Genomic DNA, 22,435 nt, shown 5'->3' with positions numbered 1-22,435 from the left:
TAATCAAAATTAAAAACTTGTGCATCAAAGAACATCATGAGGAAAATGAAAAGACAACCCACAGAATGGGAGGAATTAATTGGGAATCAGATATCTAATAAGGTTTAATAGGGAAGCAGACTTGGCCCAACAGATAGGGTGTCCGACTGCCACATGGGAGATCTGCAGTTCAAACCCCGGGCCTCCTTGACCCGTGTGGAACTGGCCCATGTGCAGTGCTGATGCGCGCAAGGAGTGCCGTGCCACGCAGGGGTGCCCCCGCGTAGGGGAGCCCCACATGCAAGGAGTGCGCCCCATAAGGAGAGCTGCTCAGCGTGAAAGAAAGTTCAGCCTGCCCAAGAATGGTGCCGCACACATGGAGAGCTGACACAGCTACATGATGCAACAAAAAGAAACACAGATTCCTGTGCCGTTGACAACAACAGAAGTGGACAAAGAAGAACATGCAACAAATGGACACAGAGAACAGACAGCTGGGGGGGGAAGGGGAGAAAAATAAACAAATAAATAAATAGATAAATAAATAAATAAATAAAGGTTTAATAGCCAGAATATAAAAGAACTCTTGCAACTCAACAACAAAAAAACAAGCAACCTAACTAAAATATGGGCAAAGGGCTTGAATAGACATTTCTCCAAAAAAAATATACAAATGGTCAATAAGCTTGTGAAAAGATTCCCATCATTAGCCATTAGAGAAATGCAAATGAAAAAACCACCATGAAATACCACATCACACTCACTAGACTATTATTTTTTTTAAAAACAAAGCAAGTATTAGGAACCCTCATCCTTTGTTGATGGAAATGTAGAATGGTGCACCTCTGTGGAAAACTGGTGGTTCCTCACAAAAGTAAACACAGAAATACCATATGACCCAGCAATCCCACTTCTGGGTATATATCCAAAAGGAGACTGAAAGAGGGACTCAAATAGGTATTTGTACACCAATGTTCCTAGCAGAATTATTCAAGAATAGTCAAAAGATGGAAACAACCCAAGTGTCCATCAACATGTATAGAAAAACAAAATATACATACAATGAATATTATTTAGCTATAAACAGAAATGGAGTTCTGGACATTCTACAACATGGATGAGCCTTAAAGACATCATGTTTAGTGAAATAAGCCAGAGGCAAAAGGACAAATATTGTATGATCTCACATAAATGAAATAAATAGAATATGGAAATTCATAGAGACAAAAACTAGATTACTGGTTTCCAGGGATGGTGGTGGGGGGATGGGGAATTATTGCTTAATGGGTACAAAGTTTGGGGTGATGGAAAAGTTTTGGTAATGGATGGTGGTGATGGTAACACAGCACTGTGAGTATAATATCACTGAATTGTATATTTGCAAGTGGTAACAATGGGAAAATGTATGCCGTATATATGTTACCACAATAAAAATTAATGACAACATAGAACAGTACCACACAAAGAGCGAACCCTAAAGTAAGCTATGAACTTTAGTTATATAATCATAACAACATTGGTTCTTCAACTGTAACAAAAGTACCATACTAAGGCAAAACGTTAACAGTCAGGAAAACTGTGTATATGTGGGGGCGTATATAGGAACTCTACTTTCTGTGTAATTTTTCTGTAAACTTACAACTATTCTAAAAAAATAAAGTCTATTGAAAATATGTATGAAACAACCTTACGGAATGGAGTGAAGGGAAAGATAATGATCTAAGTAACTTTGGAAATGAGTGGAGTTTATAAGATTAAAGGCAAAGAAGCAATACATAAACACTGTACTTTAGTTGATACAGTTGTTTCCCATGGATATGTGGCTAACAATTCTGATACCCCTATACAAAATTAAGTAGTATTGGATTACAACCCAAAATATAAAATAAATATCCATGAATCCATACTAATATAAGTAAATAATTGATTAAAAAAATAAATGAAGAGAAAAAGAGCTAAATAGTCTGTGCAGAAGAAATCCAACTAACTTATGTAAATATTCTGCCCATAAGGCAGTAGAAAAAAAACTCTTTACACCAGAAGCATTGGCTGCACGTAATGACTTTCTTCCAAAGAGAACAGTGTAGAAGGAGGGTGGCAGGAACAGAGTAAACTTTACAGTGGAGAAACCTGACAAATACTACCTCAGCCAGGAGCTCAAGGTCAACAGTGAGAGTGGTAAGGTATGTTCATTGTCTATACTCTGGAACGATGACAGATGAAAACGACACATTTACATCTTTTGTCTTCCTCTCCCAAATGCATAATTTCAGTGTAATCATGAGAAAACCAGCAGCTAAATGCTAATTAAGAGATATTCTAAAAAATACCTGACTAGTACTCCTCAAACCAGTCACAGTCATAAAGAAACAAGGAAAGTCTGAAAAAGTATCACAGCCAAGAATAGCTTAAGGTGACATGATGGTTCAATGTAAAGTGGTATTCTGGATGGAATCCTGGAACAGAAAAAGGATATTAGGTAAACACTAAGGAAATATGGGGAAGCAGCTGTGGCTCAATCAGCTGGGCTTCCGTCTACCACATGGGAGGCCCTGAGTTCACATCCTGGGGCCTCCTTGTGAAGGTAGACTTGCCCACAGATGTCGCAGAGAGCCGACTCAGCAAGGTGATGCAACAAAAAAGGGACACAAGCGAAAACACAGAAGAGCGTGCAGTGAATGGACACAGAGAGCAGACAGTACACAAAAGGCCAGAAGGGGGGGGCATAAAAACAGAACAAAACTAAGGAAATATGAATAAAGTATGAACTTTAGTTAATAATATAATGTATCAATGTTGGTTCATTAATTGTAACAAATATACTATATTAATATAAAATATTAATAAGGGGGGAACTGGGTATTGGGTATATGGGAATGCTCTGTAATATCTTCACAATTTTTCTGTAAATCTAAATTAAAAGTTTATTTAAATTGAAACAAGGGATAAAATAGAAATAAACAGAATACAAAGTGCAAATAATATGGCAGATTTAAACCCTAATACATCAATAATTTTGTTAAATATAACTGGACTAAGGTTTGTTTTTTAGGGCTGATTGCCTAGGAGGAAAAACCATAATGCAAAGTAAGAAAATGATTAACATGAAAGTCAGAACTGTGAGGAGGCAGAAAGTTGTGATTAGGAAGGAGGGTATGTGGGAGGATTCCGGAGGGCTGGCAATGTTCTATAATTCCTTAAAGGGATAATTTATTTACCTTTTTATTAATATTTACAAATAAGTTTAGACCGACAGAAAAGTTGCAAAGCTAGTACAGACAGTTCACCCAGCTTCTCTTATCGTTAATATCTTGCATAACCATAGACAATGATTAAAACTAAGAAATTAACAGTGGTGCAATGGTATTAACTACACTTTATCTGGATTTTACCACTTTGTCCATCAATGGCCTTCTTCTGTTCCATTTAACTTAATCGTCCTGTCTCCTTAGACTCCTTTAACATGTGACTGTTCCTCAGTCTTTCCTCATCGTCCAGGGTCTTGGAGCTTTTAAAGAGTACTGGGCAGTTATTTTGTAGGATGGTCCCTCCATTTGGGTTTGACTGACGTTTTCTCCCTAGATTAAGTTTAGGCCTTTTTGGAAAGAATGCCACAGCAGTGATGTGCCTTCTCAGTGTTTTCATGCCAGAGGTACAATGTCAATCTTTATCTTTTTGTTGTTGTTGTTTTTTTTTTAAGATTTTATTTTATTTATTTCTCTCCCCTTCCTGCCCTCCCCGCCCCCCCCCCAAGTTGTCTGCTCTCTGTGTCCGCTTGTGTTCTTGTTAGTGGCACCAGGAATCTGTTTCTTTTTGTTGCGTCATCCGGCTGTGTCAGCTCTCCATGTGTGCAGTGCCACTCCTGGGCAGGCTGCACTTTCTTTCGCGCTGGGCGACTCTCCTTATGGGTGCACTCCTTGTGTCTGGAGCTCCCCTATGCGGGGGACACCCCTGCGTGGCAGGGCCCTCCTTGCGCGCATCAGCACTGCGCATGGGCCAGCTCCACACGGGTCAAGGAGGTCCTGGGTTTGAACCTTGGACCTCCCATGTGGTAAGTGGATGCCCTGTCCATTGGGTCAAATAGACTTCCCTCAATTTATATATTAGCGGTAAAGTTAACCTTAATAATTTGGTTGAAAAAATGTGATATCTTCCAGGTTTCTCCCCTGTAAAGTTTGTTTTTTTCCCTTTGTAACTCATAAATATCTTGAGGGAGATACTGAGACTAGGCAAATATCCTATTTCTCTTAAAACTTTCACCCACAAACTTCACGATCATAGTTAGTTCTTGCTGCAACCATAACAATGCTGGCGTTCTAACGGTGATTTAATATTTCCCTTATTCCTTCTATATTTGTTCGTTGCCAATTCTTTTGTAAGGAAGAGCTGTCCTTTCTCCCCCACAGTTGCTGAGCCGGGTTCGCTGCCCGATGCTCGCAGACGCCAATCTGTGACACCAGGGTTTCTAAGAGAGAAAGAGTTGTGTTAATGAAGCAGACAGGAGGCAAGCCGGCCTCGGATCTGTCTCCCTGAACCGGAGCGACTCTGAGGGTCTCACAGTACGCTGGTAAAGGTGCAGTTCTGATAATGAGGAAGTGGTCTAAGGTGATGGAATCACAACAGTTGCAGGCTTAGTCACAGGATGCTATACGAAAATGGGGCCTTGACATGACTACAGGTGATTCTGTGTTAGAATGAGCTATCGGTTACTAGAGGTTAAGGCTCTGTATTACTGTACATGTCTAGAGGGCCAATTCTGACTGAAACTGGCTTCTAGGAGAAGAAAAACTACAAGTGGGGTGAGATGACTCAGGTTTCCTCATTAATAAACAGGAGGGGCTGTTAGCAGGATCTTAAGACCACTAAGTTACAGAAGAACAGGATAAGGGGTCACAAGAGTCTCTATTCCTTTCCGATTACAAGGAAAGGTATCCGAGCTGCAGTCGAGTATTCTTCTGTACCTAAGAAGGTTAGTAGGCAGAAGCAGTTAGTTCTCGGTTTACGTTTGTATGTTTATTTTTGTGTACCCTTCAAGTGTGTTGTGACAGTAGTTGCTGTCGGTGCCTTACCCAGACGTCCTTTTCTGGGCCATACACCCAGACCCAGCTGCTGTGAAGGGGGATAGTTGGCTGCTCATGGATGGCCCCTTCACTGGACAGTTGCCCTCAGCCACCAAGGGCTGCCTTGCTGGAGAAATTACAGCTAATTTTTTAAATTTTTATTTTTATAGGTACTGGGGGCCGGGGATTGAACCCAGGACCTCTTATATGGGAAGCTGATGCTCAACCACTGAGCCACATCGGCTTCCCTGAGTTGTTGTTTGTTTGTTTTTTAAGATTTATTTTTATTTATTTCCCCCATCATTTTGCACTTGCTGTCTACTGTCTGTGTTCATTCACTGTGTGCTCTTTGTATCTGCTCATCTTCTCTTTAGGAGGCACTGGGAACTGAACCTGGGACCTCCTGTGTGGTAGGCAGGAGCTCAATCACTCGCGCCGCATCTGCTTCCCCTGAGGTGGTTTTATCATTTGTTTTGCTTGTTGTTTGTTTTTGCCTTTTTTAGGAGGCACCGGGAACCAAACCCTGGGCCTCCTGTGTGGGAAGCAGGTGCTCAACTGCTTAAGCCACATCCACTCTCTAACCCCTTACTCTTAAATTGATAGGGGCCTACACAAGGCCAAATCCTTGCCTCAAAAGTGGGACCAGGGAGCAGATGTGGCTCAAGCAGTTCAGCGCCCACCTCCCACATGGGAGGTCCCAGGTTCAATCCCTGGTCCCTGGTCCCTCAAATAAAAAAAAAATGGGACCAATGGGGAACAGATGTGGCTCAAGCTGTTGAGCACCTGCTTCCCACATGGGAGGTCCCCAGTTTGGTTCCCATATCCCCTAAGGGAAAATTTAAAAAGTGGGGCCAACTTTGTGGCTGTAATGCATGCTTCAGCTCCCTGGGATTAGCTGCAGCAGATTCTCAGATCACATCCTTGCTTAGCTTTCTTCGCCTGCTTTATTCTGCTTCTCTTGCCCCCCTTCTCCTGAGAGCATTCTCTCAATAAATCACTTGGGAAACGGACTTTGGCCCAGTGGTTAGGGCGTCCGTCTACCATATGGGAGGTCCGCGGTTCAAACCCCGGGCCTCCTTGACCCGTGTGGAGCTGGCCATGTGCAGCGCTGATGTGCGCAAGGAGTGCCGTGCCACGCAAGGGTGTCCCCCGCGTGGGGGAGCCCCACGCGCAAGGAGTGCGCCCGTGAGGAGAGCCGCCCAGCGTGAAAAGAAAGAGCAGCCTGCCCAGGAATGGCGCCACCCACACTTCCCATGCCGCTGATGACCACAGAAGCGGACAAAGAAACAAGACGCAGCAAATAGACACCAAGAACAGACAACCAGGGGAGGGGGGGAAATTAAATAAATAAATAAATCTTTTTTTTAAAAAATAAATAAATAAATCACTTGCACAAGAATCTCCATCTCAGGCTCAGCTTCTAGGGAACATGACCTAAGGTAGCAATTTAAAAAAATGTTATTGACATATAGTTCACAAACTTGATAATTCACACATTTTTAAAAAATGTACAGTTCCATGGCTTTTTTTAGTGTTTTTTGCTCATTGTCTGCTTGTTTTCTTTAGGAGGTACAGGGAACCAAACCCAGGATCTCCCATTTGGGAGGCAGGCGTCCAACTGCTTGAGCCACATCAGCTCCCTAGCAATATCTTTTGAACTCTAAGGTTCCTTTTGAATTATTAATGTGGGGGGTGAGGGGGAGGGAGTAGGGGAGTTGTGGAAGGCAGCGAGTTCTTTTCTCCTTTATTTAGGCTGAGGGGAAAGAGGGCAATATAAATTTGGGAGCTGTTCCTTAAACTTTGTTGCCAGGAGCAACTATAATTTTAGATACGGCTTCTAAGTTCCTTCAGGTCAAAACAGTTTTTCTTTCCTTCTTATTGTTTGCTGTTGTTAGAAGCTCACAGGCTTTGCTTTAGAGCTGAGTTACTAGGAAGAAAATGAGAGAACTCTGAAGCTGAACACCTGCAAAATTAGGCCTTGAAGCCTCGCCAGTTAGTTACCTCAAGACACTCCCTCTTTGGGTTGTTTTTCCCCTTCTTGGAGTCCCAGGCCTCAAGGTTTGAAAAATGGGGCTAAAAATGAAGAGTATAGGGTTGTATGAGGCTTAAATGATATGGCTTCTTGTAAAATGTCCTGGCATGGAACAAGCATGCAATAAATGTAAGCATCTCACACATTGAGAGGTTAAGTCTCAATTAGATACTGGCCCAATTTCTTAGAGACAGAAATTCATAAAGAGTTAGAAAAAGAAGAGATGTTCAGAGAGGGAAAAGGGTAGAAAAAGAGGAAGAAAGAGGATACATCCACCATTAAAAAAATCAAGAAAGAAAAGAATCCTGGAATCGTCCAGGTCATACATGCCATTCACAAAAATAAAATCTGCTTTATTTACAAGCTGAAGGATTATGCTTTTTCTTCTGGTTTCTGCCCAGACCTTTCCTTGGAGTTCCCTAAGGAGCCCCTTTGAGCTCTGGTCCACCCTGAGCCAGGTTCTCTTGGGCTCCTCCTTTCTCTGGAGCCTGGTGTCTTGTTTTCCTCCACCGCCTTCTGCCTCCTGTGGCAGCAGCTGCATAAGTAGTCACACAACCTGGCCAGGCTCCAGCGGGACAATTTGACCTCGGCGGTGGACATGCTCAAGCTACTTTCCAAGACCCTCAAGTGCTCCTTGTGCTCCAGTTGGCGGGTCCTGGAGTGTGGGCATCGCTTCTGAATCGACCGAGGAGCTCGCGAAGAGGTAGGGGACCCTTTTGCCTTGCCCTCGTCTTCATCTTTCTCGTCCTCGTCGTCCTCTTCTTTCGCCCCATGTCTTTGCACCCGGACAGTGGAAGCCTTGCTCCGCTTCCGCCTCTTGGACAGAGAAAAGCTGGGCTCTTCTTCCTGGGGGAATCCAAGAGCAAGGGCTGAAGCGTGCTCTCCCCTGCCCTATCCCATTACCTAGGGGACTGCATGCCTGAGCAGGGGGAGGTGAGGCAGAGGACTGAGGTCAGAGGGCAAGGGTGAGCCTGGCACTCACTGGGAACACTGTCATGAAAGGCGGTCCCCCTGCTTGGGGGGAGCAGCCGCTGAAAATAACTACTGAGAGGTTAGAGCAGCATCTGCAAAGGACACATGGGCATATTCCGGATGCAGAGAAGGGAGCTCATTGTTCTGAAAGGATCCTAATGCAAGTACTCTGTATAAATAAAGATTCATTTTGTAAGGGAAATAATCACCCTCTAATTTATCTCTTCTAGAAAGCTTGGTTGCTCATAATTGGGGGTGATGGGTATGGTTATTATCTTGAGCGTGGTGAGGGTTTCACGTGCATGTAAATGCGTCAAAATCGATCAAATTGTACACCTTAAATATGTGCAGTTTATTGTATGTCAGTTATACCTCAACGACAACAACAAAAGCATGGTTAGCATTTGAACCTTCCGCCCAAACTAACAAACAAAAAGTCCACATGCCAAGTGTGTCTAACAGAATATAAATGTTGAAAGGCTACCAAGGGGGGCTAATAAAAATTGAGGAGCAGTTTTGCATGTGAGTTCCTGAGTCAGAGACTTAACTTGAACCCTAGTATCCCTGCCTCTTACGTAAGTGATCTCGGGAGTTACTTCACCTGCTGGTACTTCCATTTCTTCATTTGAAAAATGGGGATAAAAAAGAAGAGTATAGGGTTGTATGGGGCTTAAATGATATGACTTCCTGTAAAAAATACTGACATGGAACAAGCATGCAATAAATGTAGGTTGTGATTGCTATTATTTGTTGGCATTTTTTCTGGAAGGAGTAAATTTGAACCATGTAAACCATGCTTAGAAAAAAAGAGCATGAATTGGAAGGATGTAGAGAAGGCATGGAAGGTTGCCCCTTGATGTCTTGGGGTGGTTGGTGAGCTAAAACGCTTGTATGGTAGACGGGCAAGGGGTGAGGGTGCTGAGGAGGGAGGGGTGCAGGGGCAGGGCACTCACACTGCTCAGGTCCTGGCTTGCTTGGTAGCCCAGGTCATCTGTGAAGCTGCAGATGGAGCTCCAAGATATACCAGTCTTGTTAAAGGAGGGATTTTCTACCCCCGGGGCTCCCCAAGCTTCTTTGGGCTCCTAAAGGGGAGAAGGAGCAGTTGATCAGAGGTGGAGCAGCTCACACCAAGCAGAAGTTCGGGAGTCACCCTGCCCTTGCTTCCATCTGCCGCCCATATCCTGCCCTCTCACTTTGAGAGTCGATGACAAAGTCATATTCTCTTTCTTCATCATCATTAAAGTTCTATGGTCACTAATGCAATGAGACCTTGGAGTGTCCCCTCCCTCCCTCACCACACACTTACAATTCTTCAGTCCCCGTGTCCTCACAGAAGTGGTTGTCATGGCAACAGGAGGGTGGGGTCCCAGGCCTCTGAATTCAAGGAGGGCTCCTCCGAGGGATGTGAGGGCTCACATCATTCCCAACACATGCACCTACGCATGTGAGCATGAAGCACACACTCACACACACACATCTCTCCTTCTTCACTCTTTAGCAAGAGGAGACTAGGCCTGCTCACACCCCACCATCTATCACACCCCGTCTTCTAGCACCCACCAGGACTAACAGAAAGGAAGAAGAGATGGTGGTCAAATCCTGAAAAAGGGACAAACCCCAAACAGCACCGAGACATAGCACACGTAAAATCCAGAATCCACCTTAGAATCCACACATGTTGGAGAGAAATTTGGCAAGAAGCAGACACCATCACCAACTTCAGGTGGCCAGGTCTGTCTGAGATTTTCAAGGGATTTAGGAATTTCAAAGTAATTCCTGAATGTCTGTTTCAAGAGCCTGAGCTCTGCCGAGCCGTCTCCACTCCCCTTTCTCTTCCCATCCTCTCAATCTGGACAAGTAATAGCCAAGATTACATCTTCCTTGCATTTCTCATTTCTCTCTACACTCTCCCTGGGAGAAGTTCATTGGGTTTAGTCTAACCACATGTGTAGATCAAATGCAATGCTGCAATACGTGATCCTTGATAGGATCCTAGATTTTTTTGGAAAGTCTTAAAAGAAATTTTGGAGGGAAATTGAAAATGGCCTGTCTGTTAAAAAGTAATAATAGAGCAATGTGAAACTTTTCAGAGTGTGGTAACGGAATTACAGTTATGGAGGAGAATATCCTTGTTCCTGGAATATAGATACATGCTGAAGCACACATTAGTGAAGTGTCATCATGTCCGTGACTCTCAAATGGTTCCAAAAATTGTATATGCATGTATGTATATGATTATACATAGATAGGTAAAGCAAATGGGCAAGATGTTAGCAATTGGTGAATCTAGGTGAAAGGTATACAGGTGTTCACTGAATCATTTCAGGTTTCTATGGGTTTGAAAAATTTCAAAATAAAATATTGGGGGCAGGCTTTATTGAATGCCTACTGTGTGTGGGGCAGTGTTTTTGGTTCTATAATCAGGTCTGCATTTTTTAGCCTCTTCTCCATTTCCAGCCAAACCTGATTCTCTTCCTCTCCCACCATGGCTTGGTTCTGTTCAATAACCATCGATAGCAGGGGTCCCTAACCTTTTTTGTTCCACAGATCCCTCTGCCAGTCAGGTGAAAACCATGGGCCCCTTCTCAGAATGTAGCAACAGATAGTTTTATGACACTCAACTAGCATTGGGTCTAACTACTGTATTTTCAAAGTATGGATGAGTGTAAGTGATTTTTTCAAGACATGCAACAATTGTAATGTGATATGAAATGAATACTACTGTAATTTATTGCAGACATTCATAAGTGAAGGAAATGCTAGATTTCAATTAGAGGTCAGGGGAAATAAATATAATAAGTTGAATTTTTTCAACTGAAGCTCACGGACCCCCTGAAATCTTTCCACAAACCCCTCAGGGGTCCGTGAGCCCCTAGTTAAGAACCCCTGATCTATAGGGTAGTTACTCAACAAAGGTGAGGTGTGTCCCTGCCTTCCAGGTGCTCCCAGTCCCACGAAGGGCAGACTTGGCAACAAGTCATCTTACTACTGTGTGATGAGCACAGTGGCAGAGTGGAGTGCAGAGAGAGGCTCGGCAATGCGGTCAAGTCATTCCCCAGAGTCTGGAAGGATGAATGGGTGGGTACAGCTTGTTATCTGAAGGAAAACTGCCCTATTGGCTGGCCATTAACACAAGTGGAATCGGGCCTGGGAGAATGGGACATACATGTATTCCCTTTCTCCTAAAGTTTGCCATCCAGAGTCAGCCTTTGAACAGATCTCTGGAAGTACCTATTCCGGAAGGAGCCTTTCCTTTTCCTTATCTCCTTTCTGCTGGGCCCTACTTCCTCCTGCTGCGGCTCCTTGCGGTGGTGGTGGGGAAATCACTATGTCCTACTTCTCACCCCTTCCTGGGGGTCTCACAGTGGACTAAGCCATGCCTTCTTCACGGCATGGCATCTACAGGAAACAAGCCGTACTCTTGCTCATAGAGAATGTCTGTCAGAGCACTGATGTGCTTTTATGTTAAAATAGCTCCTCACCCTTATCAGAAATGAGGTCGGGGAGGAACAAAGGGGCGAAGGTACCGAGGGGGACACAGAAGTCCTTCATATCATACTCTCCTACTGTTAGATCTCTCTGAGCCGTCAAAAGGGAGTTCGACTTCCTTCCCCCTTACTGAGTAGGCGACCTGTGCTTTGCACACCCAGAAGCAATTGAGTCAGTAAAGACTTGGGGATTTCCTGGAGACACTGCTGGGGGCTGTCCCATATCCTGTGCCTCTGTCCCTGAGTTTTCACAGTGCTCAGGGAGAAGCATTGTTTCAGAGAAAAAGCTTCCTCAGTATCAAAATTCTTGGCTTTGGGGAGCAAGTTTAGCTCAACAGAACAAACAATGTGTTCAAAACTCTTGACTTTTGCATTTCAAAAGCTGACAGCCTGAGATGTGTCCAATACACTAGCCACGTTTGGCTTTTTGAAATTAATTAAAATCAGATTAATTAAAAATTCAGTCCCACAGTCTCACAAGCCACATTTACATTTCAAGTGCTCAAAAGCCACATGTGTCTAGTGACTACCATCTTGGACAGTGCAGATATTATAGAACATTTCCTTCATAACTTCAAGTTATATTGGACCATGTTGCATTAGAAAGAAAGGCAGAGGGAAGCAAATTTGGCCCAACAGATGGGGCAACCACATGGGAGGTCCAAGGTTCAAACCCAGGGCCTCCTGACCCATGTGATGAGTTGGTCCATGCGCAGTGCTGATGCGCGCAAGGAATGCCCTGCCATGCAGGGGTTTCCCCCACATAGGGGAGCCCCACACTCAAGGAGTGCGCCCCGCAAGGAGAGCCGCCCAGTGCGAAAAAGTGCAGCCTGCCCAGGAGTGGTGTCGCACACATGGAGAGCTGACCCAGCAAGATAACACGACAAAAAGAGACACAGATTCTGGTGCCGCTAACAAGTATACAAGTGGACACAGAAGAACACACAGCGAATGGACACAGAGAGCAGACAACTGGGGGGGGGGGGGCGGGAAAGGGGAGAGAAATAAAAAAGAAAATAAAAAAAAGAAAGAAAGGCAGTGTCTTGTCTTTGATTTGTCCAGTGCTACAGCCCCAGGGCCTGGAACAGTGTCTGGCCCAAGGTGGGTGCTTAGTAAACTTTTGTTGAATGAACACCAGAGAAGTTAGAGCCATTTTCCATTACCCAACTGCTCCCTTCCCTCAACTGATCTCAGCTTGATAGAGACTGCCCAAAGTGGGGAGGCAGGAAAGAAGATGCAGAGATTGGAGGGAAATGGATTTAGCCATCTATGGATAAATCCCCGAGGAAAGGTCTGAGGCTTTGCTGGCCACCCCACCCTCTGACGTGACACAGTATTGGATTGGTGGGGGGAGGTACAGAATGTTGGCGAATCCAATAAAAAGAGGGGTTCTGTGCCACTCCCAGGTAGAGCAATGGACCGTACCAGAGTTTCTCCAAACCCCAGCATGGGTGCCAAAGCCAAAGAGTGGCTGACAGTGGGGTGTCCACAGGTTTGGGACATCTTTCAAGATTTCTTGCTAGTCAAGGAATGACTTTGAGTAGCAAGAAAGAAATGAAGGGCCTTAGACAGCCCATCGAGTTCCCTTGTAGCTCCAGAGAGGCACGAAACAGTAGAAAGAGAAAGAGAGCTCGCCTGGGAGGCCTTGGGATCAGGCTGAGGGTTTGTAGCTGTGCTCTGTGTGAATTCACAGCCAGTGAGCAGACAGGGTCTGGATGTATTAGCGGATGCCAGTGAGGAAATGTATGCGTGACCAAGGACCAGAGGTCTAGTCTAGAAAATTAGAGGTGACCCTGGAGAAAATGGGAAGCCCTGCCTTCACTGAGATTAAGTTCTTACTACCTGATGGAAAGGGAACAGGAAATAAAAATTAACTTTAATTATACCTAAAAAAAGTAAATTAACATCTTTTGGAATCCAAGTTTGCAAGCTGAGATTTATACCCACTATGTCAGTATCATCCTTTCTTTTCCATGAGAACGAATGGATGTATTATTTGTATAAATTTGAGATGAATTTAAAAGAAAAGTGATCATTGCAATGTATTATTTTAATAGGTCTGATTCTGGGTGTTTCTGGAAAACTGGCATGGTTCATATACAATCCATTACCCCTTAACGACTGCCCTTCCAGCGAGCTTATATTCATCTGAGGCCCCTACATTTGGTAGAAAGACTATCTCCAGGTCATTTCCTTCTCAACTTCGCTACAAAGTATGTTGGTGTTATGGATTAAATTGTTTCCATCCAAAACACATGTTCAAGCCTAACCCCCATCCTGAGAATGTGACCTTATTTGTAAAGAGAGTCTTTGAGGCCAAACTGGACTCGGGTGAGCCCTAATCCAATAGGACTGGTGTCCTTAAAAGGAGAGGAAATTTGGACACAGAGGGAGACAGAGACAGAGAAAGAGACGTCCATGTGACAGAGACAGAGGTTGAGCAATGCTGCCACCAGCCAAGGATCGTCCCCCAGAACTCAGGGGAGAGGCACAGAATGGATTCTCTCCTTTAAGAGGAGCATGGCTCTCCCAACACCTTGATTTCCAACATCAAGCCTTCAGAACTGTGGGATAATAAATTTCCGTTGTTTAAGCACTTGTCTTTGCTACAGACACTTGGTTTGCCCTCTTGTTGCAGATCCCAAAAGAGAGGTCAGTGGGCAGCTGGGGCTTGCTCAGGAACACAGCAAGCAGGCAGTGAAACCTGTGAAGGCACTCCAGGGGCACAGAAGGCACGGCAGGGAGCCTCTCTCTGCCTCTGCACACCTTGGTTCCCAGCACAGAGATCCCTGCATGTTTAATGACCTTCTTCTCAAGCTCTCGAGGTGGGGGTCTCCTTGAGGATGGTGAGAAGCAGTTGTGTTCTTCTGGGAGTCTTTTAGTGAAAACATTTCTTTTAGCAACTGGCTTTGAAAGGATTGATGGACAATGCTTTCCATTGACTATATTGGGAATAGTTGTCATATTTTGTCTTAACCTGGATGTCTGTTTCCTGTCGAAATGTCCAAAGACCTCATGCCTCACCCACATCACAAAGAAGCATTATTTCTGAGGTAGTTTTAACTGCCTTTTTAAGGGGCATTATAATTAAAACAAAGAACCCTTCTTCATCAAAAGACACAAAATGAAAAGACAAACCAAAGACTGGAAAGGAAATTCTATCAAGATTCAAAAGAATTAAAAAAAAAAAAAGTTAAAATTTAAAAAAAAAGATTCAAAGGAAATTAATCAAGATTATACAAAAGGGAAGCAGATGTGGCTCAACTGATAGAGCATCCGCCTACCATATAAAAGGTCAAGGGTTCAAATTCAGGGCCTCCTGGCCCGTGTGGTGAGCTGGACCACACACAGTGTTGCCACACGCAAGGAGTGACATGCCATGCAGGGGTGTCCCTGCATAGGGGTATCCCCCACGTAGGGGTGCCCCATCCATGCCACCCAGGGGTGTCCCTGCATATGGGTGTCCCCCACATAGGGTGCCCCATGCGCAAGGAATGCACCCTGCAAGGAGAGCCACGCTGTGTGAGAAAAGTGCAGCCTGCCCAGGAGTGGCACTGCACACACAGAGAGCTGACGCAGCAAGATGACGCAACAAAAAAGAGACACAGTTTCCCAGTGCTGCCTGATAATGCAAGTGGACAAAGAAGAACACACAGCAAATGGACACAGAGAGCAGACAATGGGGGGCAAGGGGAAAGAAATAAAGAAAATAAATCTTTAAAAACAAAAAATAATGGAAGATATCTGTGGTGGGTGATGTTTGGGAGTCCTATATGATGTTATTGCAAGTTTGTTTTGTAAATTCACAACTTTTACTATACATTTATTGTTTATGTATGTTCTTGTATGAATGATATACTTCAATAAATTTTTTAATGAAAATAAAACTACAATAATACCACTACACATCACCAGAGTAGCTAAAGTTAAATAGATCGATGATACCAAGTATTTGTGAGGGTGTGGAACAAATGGAACTCTCAACGTTGCTTAGGAACTATAAATTGATACAACTTTGGGAAAGTTTGGCAATGTTTACTATAGCTAAACATATTTTTAATTCTATGACTCAACAGTTCCTCTCCTAAGTATATACCCAAGAGAAATATGGGCATATATGCACCAAAAAAACCCATACAAAAACATCAATAGGAGATTGTGATGGCTAATTTTATGTGTCAACTTGGTTAGGTCATGGTGTTCAGTTGCTTGGCCAAGCAAGCACTGGCTTGATTGTTACTTTGATGATACGTCATAGATCAATTTGCATCTATAGTCAGTTGATTGTATCTCTGACTAATTGTATCTATAATCAACAAAGGAGATTGTCCTCAGCAATGAGGAAAATCTCCTCATCCTATCAATTAGAAGTCTTAGAAGCCAGAACAGAGGATTTTAGAATTCAGAAATAAGTTCTGGGGAAGCAGACATGGCTCAACTGATAGAGCATCCGTCTACCATATGGAGGGTCCAGGATTCGATCCCCAGGGCCTCCTGACCCATGTGGTAAGCTGGCCCACATGCAGTGCCACCACGTGCAAAGAGTGCCGTGCCACACAGGGGTGTCCCCCATGTAGGGAAGCCCCATTGGCAAGGAGTGCCCCCTGCAAGGAGAGCTGCCCTGCATGAAAAAAGCGCAGCCCACCCAGAAGTATGGGGGGGAAAGGGAGAGAAATAAAATAAATCTTGAATGAATGAATGAATGAATGAATGAAAAGAAAGAAGTTCTACCTCTACTTCAGCCATCCAGCTTCTCCCCAGGGAATTCAGTAAAAGGAATAAAGGGGAGCAGGTGTAGCTCAGTGGTTGAGCACTTGCTTCCCATGAAAGAGGTTTCCTAAAAACAAAACAAAAAACAGAAATGAAGTTTTGAGACACATACTACATGGATGAACCTTGAGGACATCATGTTGAATGAAATAAGTCAGACATAAAGGGACAGATATTGTATGATTCCACTTATATGAAATATCTAGACTATGTAAATTCATAGAGACAGAGTGGAGCACAGGTTACTGCAGCCAGGAGGAGGGAGAACAGGGAGATCATGCATGATGGGAGCAGCGTTTCTGTTTGGGTTGATGGGAAAGTTCTGGTAATGGCTGGCGATGAGGTAACACAACATTGTGAATGGGATCAATCCTCCTGAATTGTATGCTTGGGAGTGGCTGAGATGGGGAAGCTCATGTTGTGTAAGAGTATTCACATTTTTAAAAAGGGAGGAAGAGAGATTAAGGAGACTAACAACTAAAGGCAACACATGATTCTGGACTAGATCTGATAAGTGAGAAGAAATTGCCCCAAAAGACATTATTAGGACATAGACAAAAAACTGCCTTATAGATGTAAGCTTTATATCAACGTTGAGTTTCTTGAATTCTTTAAGAGTACTTAAGGTGGTTACATAAGTGAATATCCTGGTTCTTGGGAAATGTACACAGCAGTATTGAGTGTTCAAGAGCATGATGCATTTAACCTACTCTCAGATATTTAGAAAATAGATAAAATAGAAAGATAGATAGTTGGATAGATAGAATGATAGGGCAAATGTGGCAATACATTAAAAGTAACTGGATGTGGATAAGTATAGAACTGCCATATGATCCAGCAATCCCGTTTCTAGGTATATATTCAGAAGAACTGAAGGCAGGGAAGCAAACACGTCTGCACACTGTTCATAGCAGCATTATTCACAGCTGCCAAAAGATGGAGACAAACCAAGTGTCCATTGACCGATAAATGGATGAACAAAATGTGATCTAGACAAACGATGGAATATTATTTAGCTGTAAGAAGAAATGAAGTCCTGATACACGTGACAACATGGATGAACCCTGAGGATTTTAAGTTGAGTGAAATATGCCAGGGATGAAAACATCATTAGTGTACGAGCTCACTAATATGAACTAATTATAATGAGCAAACTCATGGACTTAATATCTAGAATGTAGATTACCAGGAAACAGAATGAAGGTGGTGAATGGGGACATATTCTTAATTTGTGCAGAATTTGCAGTGAGGTTGATAGTAAATGTTTGAAAATGGATAGAGGTGATGGGAGCACATTATTGTGGGGGTAACTAACAGTGCTTCATTGTGCGTGTGATTGTGGTTGAAAAGGGAAGTTTAGTATCATGTATGTTACAGAGGGAAAGCTAGAGGATGAAACATGGGACTGTATAACATAGTGAACCCTATTTTGGACGATGACTGTGGTTAATACTACAAATATAAGAATGTTTTTTCATGAACTATAACAAATGCATGTCATTATTACAAGGTGTTAATAATAGGGTAGTATATGGGAAAAACACAACTAGTGCAAATGATCAACTATAGTTAACAGTATTACTGTAATTTTTTTAAAAAAATCAGTTGTAACAAAGATACTATAGCAATGCTAAGGGTCAATAATGGGGGTATAAGAGGTAATAGTTTTTTTTGTTTTGTTTTGTTTTGTTTTGTTTTATGTTTGGAGCAATGAAAATACTCTGGAATTGATTGTGGTGATGAAAGCACAACTCTATACTGAGAACCACTGATTGTACATTTCAGATAGATTGTATAGTGTGTGAATAAAACTGCTTTAATTTTTAAAAGGTGGATGTGAGTATCTGGGGGATGTGAGTATCTGGGTGAAGGTTATGTTGGAGTTCTCTGTATGGGGTTTATATTATTTTTTGCAACTGTCTTGAAAGTTTGAAATTATTTCAAAATAAGTTTTTAAAAAAGTGGCAGCAACTCAAACTATGACATCACTGACACTCTATCAGTCTAGAAAGTGGTCTGGAGCCTGAGATATTCTCTCCAAAAGACAAAGCCCAAACTGGCAAAGAAAGACTCCTTTTTATTGCTTTTCTGCCAAGGATATCTGGTAATGTCACCTTAAATTCAGGGACACTGGCTTAATCTAGACTCTTAGGCCTTCCATGAGATGTAGACCAAGGCATCCTGAACTTGAAGTCTGATGAATTAAGCCATCTTGGTCAATATCCTTAAATTCAGTATCCCAAAATTGACCCCATTCTAAATGTTCTGGATTGTTCTATGTAAACCACAATCAAAATACACAGGGACTCTGAAACCTATGTTAGCAATTAAAATGTCGGTTATAAAAAAATTCTCATGAATGTAGTTAAAAGGGGAAATTTTAGGTTGTACATATGTTTCTATAATAAGAATTTTTTTAAAAACATTGGACTGTATACACACAGCAAACCCTAATGTCAGCTATGGACTATAGTTAATAGTATATTACATAATTCATCAAATGTAATAAAGGTACCACATTAATGCAAAAATGTTAATAATGGGGGCGGGTATGTGGGAACTCCGTATTTTCTGGATAAATTTTCAGTAAACCCATAAGTTCTCTAATAAAAAAATAAATAAAAAAATACGTCTCTGGGAGTGGGTGTAGTCAGTGGTTTGAGCGCCTGCTTCCCAAGTTCAAGGTCCGGGGTTCAATCTCTGGTACCTCTTAAAAAAAAAAAAATCCCTGCATATGATCTCATATGATTTATCCTTAGTCTCTATCTTAACAGTTCTACTGGAAACCCACTGAATGGAGCAAGCATATTTCACTTCTAGTTTGTTGCTTCCATTCTTCTCTTTCATCTTTCAGATGTTGAGGATCCCCCAGCACGGCAGCCTGTCAGAGTGAGGCCTGTTGGAAGCTACTGCTCTGCTCTTCCCATCTTTTTTTGCCTGGTAGACAAGGTGAGCAAGAGCCTCAGGGGAAATTTGGGGAGCCTTATGAGCTGCTACTTGGCCTCCCATTGCTGACTAAAATCCAAAAGCACTTGGATTAGGTCCCAGCTGGCCACCCACACTGGCCTAATACCTCTAGATTTGGGTGTAGTACTGCAGCACTGTCCCCTGCTTCTCTGATCCCTCAGCTTCCACAGCACATCCCAGGTAAGGTAACTTTCTATATTCAAGTCATAGGGACCCAGACCCACAGATTTGTAGAAAGCATGGGCCAAGCAAAGCTGCAAGATGACTGATGAATGAGAGGCACTTGAAACTCACCATCCAACATGGGTTGATCCAATGTCCCCTCTATCTGCAATTTTTGGGGAAGACCTGGTGGAAAGGCATTGTGGGTTGCAGGTCTGGAGGAAGGGACTCAGAGTGGGCATGTAGAGCTGAACGTTCACTTGAGCTTGAGACAAATGCTCCACTTGCCCTCTGCATATCCACTTTTTTTTTTTCTTTTACACAGAGGAATCCCTGGATGTGTGCAAACTTCTAATCTGGGAAGCAGGGATGCCCTCACCAAGGGCCTCCTTCTTTCTTAGTGAGGGCATCCCTGCACCAAGGGATGACTGAGATTTCCTTATCACCCTCTCCTAAAGGAATGGTTTATAAATATCTCTGGTTCCAACTAAACTGCATTCACTACATTTAGAATAGCTCAGTCTGCTCCAGTCACTGTATCAGCAAGGATGCAGAATCCAGTTGGCATTTTCACACAACCAGGAACCATTCACATTTCTTGATCAGATGAGGTTAGGGGAGGGAACAGCTATCAGAACCCAGAGAGTACCTACATGGAGGGAGATGCCTGCCAGGAGCCAACTCATCAGAGAGGGAGATGGGGGGAAATGGACCCTCTTCCTGTCCTCCAATCACTTATGGGTATGCCCTCCACCCACCCATTGGTCAAATCCAATCCAACCAATAGAGAGAAAGGGAAACCGTTAATGCAGTTCATTTAGGTTAGCATGGGAGCAGAGGCCAGCGGCATGGTTACCATCTGGGGACAATCAGTGAAGTCTGCCTGAAGGAGAGGATTTCTGAGCTGAGTTTTAAGGGAGTGAGAAAGGGTTGGATAGATAAGATAGAGCAGGGAATGAGAGGCCCAGCTGGCCATTCATGGCAGAGGAAATAGCATGAGCAATGCTGTGGGTTGGGACAGATCTCAATGTCCTTGTATGGTGTCTTAGTTTTCCAGGCTGCTATGACAAATGCCACACAATGGGTTGGCTTGAAAAAAATGGGAGGTTACTGACTCACTGTTTTGAGGCTATGAGAAGTCCAAAACCAAGGCATCAGTAAGGCAGCACTGTCTGCTGGAAGACCGGAGCATTCTGGGGCTGGCTGACGGTGATCCTTGGGTTGCCTTGGTTTGTATCCTTGCCTCGCATTGCATGGTGATGTCCTCTCCTTTCTCTTCTGGGTTCCATTGACTTCTGGCTTCTGGCTCCTACCTGAGGCTTTTTCTCTAACTATGTCTGAATTTCTCCAGGAATCCAGGTTAATATCTAACCTCATGCTGTTGGACCACACCTTAAATAAAAATAACATCTTCAAGAGCTCTATTTACAAATGGGTTCACACCCAAAGGAATGCAAATTAAGATTAAGAACATGTCTGACTTGGGGTACATAATTCAATCTACCATATACGGCCTGCCAAGGATTTTTAGATCTTATTTTGTAGATGATGGGAAAACACTGGGGATCACCCTTTCAAGAGTGGGACAGATGGATTGGAGGGGCTAGACTGGAGGCAGAGAGGAGTTAGGAGGCTGCTGCAAATTTGAGGAGGTCTAATGTAAACCATGGACTATAGTTAATAGTACAATTATAATATTCTTCCATCAAATATAACATGTACCACACTAATGCAAGGTATTAACAATAGGGGTGGTATATGAGAACTCTATTTTCTTCATGCCTTTTCTGTAAACCTACAATTCTCCCCCCCCCCCCAAAAAAAAAGTTGAGGAGGATGTAGTTAGGAAAAAAACAAAACAAGACCTGAAACAAAACAAAACTCAAGGAGTGTGATAAGGGCCTGAAAATGAGGACTACAGGAGAAAAACAACCCAAACTCTTCCCTCTACCTGAAATGCTTCTCACACAGAATGCCTGTTTCCTGTCAGAATTCAGCCTGTACTGGAAGATTCAGGAAGCTTCTTTGAAAGCATGTTACTGATCACCCCAACCAAATAAGTGCTCTCCTTCCTCTGGGTCTCTGTGACACTTTGTACCTCTTTTGTGGCATTCCATTTGTCTTTGTATTATCATGAGTATTTATCACAAGTATATCTCAGTCCATCATTAGGATCTAAACTTCTTGAGGGTAGACATCATATCCTATTTTTCTATCTCCCACAGTGATTATTACAATGCTGGGCACATAATAGGTGCTCAAAAATGAATGCTAAACTTATCAATAAATGAACAAGTGACTCAACGGATGGGGAAGAGATGGGAGAAGGGTCAACAGTAAAAGTGGAAATGAAGCATTTCTCTTTTGAATCCAGAAGAGGCTATTTTGTAGGGACTCCAAACTGTATGTGCTGAAGATATATTTCTTTTGGATGCAGCTGAGCCTGAGAAACAAGAACACCCATATCATGTATCTTTTCAGTCCTGGAGAAATTACTATAGAAGGCAATCTTGGGAAAGAATGAAAATTTCCCCAACCACACAGGTACTCCCTGTGTATTCAAGATGGCTGTAGGGACTCTGGACAAGTGTACACTGCAGAAATAGGACTTAATCCTTATGGTGGCTTTTTGCAGGCCAGAAACAACTAGAAAAAAAGTTCTTAACTCTGTTGCTATAAAAGATCAAGATGGTCTGGAAAAGCCAAGGAAGGCTTCGCAGAGGGAATGAGACTAGACCAGGACCCTCAAGGATGGTTTGGAGTTGGCTAAGGAAAGAGGGACCAGTAGGGCATTCCAGGGAAGCAGCTTGCACAAAGGCCTATAGTGGAAGCAGACTGGAAGTGGTTAGTAGAGAAGTCATTATTATCCATTCCTGGAGTACCTCCATATGCTCAAATCTGACACTAAGCAATGAAAAACAGACATCCCTGCTCTCAGTCTAGGAGCTGGAGTGTGGGGGTAGGGTAGTGGTGATTCTAAAACAAATACAAGGTGATGTGTATCC

The 22,435-nt window shown here is 43.1% G+C and overlaps 1 long non-coding RNA gene across 1 annotated transcript; it reads right to left on the bottom strand.

The window, feature by feature from the left end:
• Positions 1–7,398: 7,398 nt before the first annotated feature.
• LOC131280896 (uncharacterized) lies at positions 7,399–20,807 on the bottom strand. The gene is made up of 3 exons (XR_011645433.1): positions 20,550–20,807; positions 8,997–9,125; positions 7,399–7,917 (listed from the first exon to the last, which is right to left on the bottom strand). It is a non-coding gene; the product is annotated as an uncharacterized lncRNA (long non-coding RNA).
• Positions 20,808–22,435: the final 1,628 nt, after the last annotated feature.

Source organism: Dasypus novemcinctus, chromosome 13 (genome assembly GCF_030445035.2).
Source record: "Dasypus novemcinctus isolate mDasNov1 chromosome 13, mDasNov1.1.hap2, whole genome shotgun sequence".
Taxonomy (NCBI): domain Eukaryota; kingdom Metazoa; phylum Chordata; class Mammalia; order Cingulata; family Dasypodidae; genus Dasypus; species Dasypus novemcinctus.
The sequence above is the reverse complement of the archived record's forward strand: the minus strand, read 5'-3'. Positions and strand labels throughout refer to the sequence as shown.